A 3,062-nucleotide genomic window follows, 5' to 3' on the forward strand; every position below is an offset into this window, starting at 1 on the left:
AAACAAAATCATTAATGTTCAAAAGACTAAACATCAAAATAATTACAAAAAGTTTTGACACCTACAATGCTCCATTTTTCTCAAGGAGAAAATAATATTAGAAAATGTATGTTATTACACAAAGATGGATGGTAGTATATGCAAGTAGATTAGATGCAAGTGAAAAGGCATCTATTGAGACTTACATGAAAACATCCTGGAAAAACCAGTTCACGCCGGAGCCCAGCGAGGAAAGCGTCTCGGTAGATGCCGTCTGTCACCATGGCTAAAGGAGACCCCAACAAGCCGAGAGGCAAGATGTCCTCGTATGCCTTCTTCGTGCAGACGTGCCGGGAAGAGCACAAGAAGAAACACCCAGACTCTTCCGTGAACTTTTCCAAATTCTCCAAGAAATGTTCGGAGAGATGGAAGACCATGTCTGCAAAGGAAAAGTCAAAATTCGAAGATATGGCAAAGAGTGACAAAGCTCGCTATGACAGGGAGATGAAAAATTATGTTCCTCCCAAAGGTGATAAGGAAGGAAAGAAAAAAGATCCCAATGCTCCTAAAAGGCCTCCATCTGCCTTCTTCCTGTTTTGCTCTGAACATCGCCCAAAGATCAAAAGTGAACACCCTGGTTTATCCATTGGGGATACTGCAAAAAAATTGGGTGAAATGTGGTCTGAACAGTCAGCCAAAGATAAGCAACCAGATGAACAGAAGGCAGCCAAGCTAAAGGAGAAGTATGAAAAGGATATGGCTGCATACCGTGCCGAAGGCAAAAGTGAGGTGGGAAAGAAGGGTCCTGGCAGGTCAACAGGCTCAAAGAAGAAGAACGAACCAGAAGATGAGGAGGAGGAGGAAGAGGAAGAGGATGAGGACGAGGAAGAGGATGAAGATGAAGAATAAAAAGCTATCCTGTAATGATGTGTGTGGAGTATGTGTGTGCGCTCAGGCAATTGTTTTGCTAAGAATGTGAATTCAAGTGCAGCTCAATATTAGCTTCAGTATAATAACTGTACAGATTTCTGTATAGCTGGTAAGAATCTTTGTAGAGAAAATACTTTTTTCAAAATGCAGGTTGTAGCTTTTCGAGGGGCTACTACATACAGTTAGATTTTAAGGCTTTGGATGTTAAATGTTTCTAAATATTTAATGGTTTCTTTAATTTCTTGACTTGTGTATGGTAGCACAGCAAACTCAGCAATTAGTATCAATAGTAAATTTTGGGTTTCTTGGAATGTTGCATTTGTTTTTTAAAAAAATTTGTAATAAAATTATGTCTATTAAAAAAAAAAAGAAAACATCCTGATATTCAAATTTAAAAATAACACACATTACTGCACAACCTATATTTTCTTCATCATGCTGTAGTGTCAGCTGGTCCGAAGTTTAATAAACTCAGGTCTCTTCCTCACTGTTGGTCATTTCCCCCTATACTATTGAGATTAGCAAAAAATAAATATGCTTATTATGTTCAGAAATAATAAAGATAGTATATGTAATGCATTTCATTACATATGTATTTTTTTAAAATATGGTGTATTTCTGTATGTGAGGAAATACAGACAAAACCTTTTAGAGATGACATCATATATTCAATTTCTGCTTTGAATGAACTCTTCACCTTTCACTGTGCATTTAGCTTTGCTTAAACTAGGCCACACATATGACGCGGCTAATGTGACATGGATGTATAGATACAAAGCTACTGTTAACACTGACACAGACTCTATAAGGCATATTTCAATAAACATGGCTCAGCTCTGCTCATTGGTAGGAAAAGAGGAATCTAAAGTGAGAACAGACTTTATTTGTGATTAGAAAATTTGTATTTAATCTGACAAATAATGTTACAATGCAAAATTTTGATGAAATATTTAAGAATTCACAGATTACTTTCAATAAATTGTAATGAAATGGAGCTCTTTGCCCTAATGACTTCCAAATCCAGAACATTTTTTTCTTATAATCAATAGCAAAAAATAAGGTTGTTTTCTGTGTGTTTTTAATTACATTTAATCTGTAGTGAATTGTTAAATTGAAGTTCCATGAGGAAATTTTTCTCTGTTAAATGTTTCTTGTTATCCAGTGAAGTAATGTTTAGCACTGTGATGCAAGAACCATCCTATTTAGGAGGTAGTTAAAATTTATTTTTATTCATTCAATGACAAGTCAAGAAATCAGGCAGAAACATGTAGAATTTTGGAGGAAAGTATAGAACATTGAATGAATGTCCACATACTCACCACTAGTTTCTCCTATTATTAACATCTTCTGTTAGCAGGATATATTTGTTACAATTAATGAATCAATATCAAAGCATTATTATTAACTAAAATCTCTTGTTTATTCAGGTTTTCTTAGAATTTACCTCACGTCTCTTTTCTGTTCCAGGATCCCACCAGGATACCACATTTGATTTAGCTGCCATTTGTCTCTGGTAGCTCTAGGCTGTGCCAACTTCTCAGATTTTCCTTGTTTTTGGTGACATGACAGTTTTAAGGAGTATTAAATGAAATATTTAATAGGATACTCCTCCATTGAAATTTGTCTAATATTTTTCTCATGACCAGACTGGGGCTGTATGTTTTTAAGAGCAAAATCACAGAGGTAATGTGCCATTTTCATCCTATAATACCAGAGGTACATATTGTCAACACAATTTTAGATTGTTGAGGTTGACCCTGACACCTTAGCTAAAGTAGTATTTGTCAGGTTTCTCTAAAGTTACTCTTTTTAAGTGCCTTTTCATACTTCACTCTTTAAAAGGAAGTCACTACATGTAGCTGATCCTTAGGCAGTGGGAATTTATGCTCCCTTTTCTTGAAGGAAGAATATCTATACAGAATAGACTTATTCTGCATGGATGACATATCTTTCCCCATTTAATTATTTGTTTATATTGTATTTATTTTATTTCACACTATGGGTAATAATCAAATAGACATTTATTAATTATTTGATCAAATTTTTCTAGCTTTGGCCACTAGACACTCTTTGAATTGACCCTTTGAAATACCTCCCTCAATGTGTGTGTGTGTGCATGTGTGTGTGTCTGTGTTGAGCACTGTGATATAGAT

General features: G+C 35.1%; 1 pseudogene; it reads left to right on the forward strand.

Annotated features, from left to right (window-relative positions):
- The first annotated feature begins 205 nt into the window (after positions 1–205).
- Positions 206–1,210, forward strand: LOC149999215 (high mobility group protein B2 pseudogene; annotated as a pseudogene).
- The last annotated feature ends 1,852 nt before the right edge of the window (positions 1,211–3,062 follow it).

The sequence above is a fragment of the Furipterus horrens genome, unplaced genomic scaffold, assembly GCF_987537825.1.
Source record: "Furipterus horrens unplaced genomic scaffold, mFurHor1.1.pri manual_scaffold_10, whole genome shotgun sequence".
Classification (NCBI taxonomy): Eukaryota; Metazoa; Chordata; class Mammalia; order Chiroptera; family Furipteridae; genus Furipterus; species Furipterus horrens.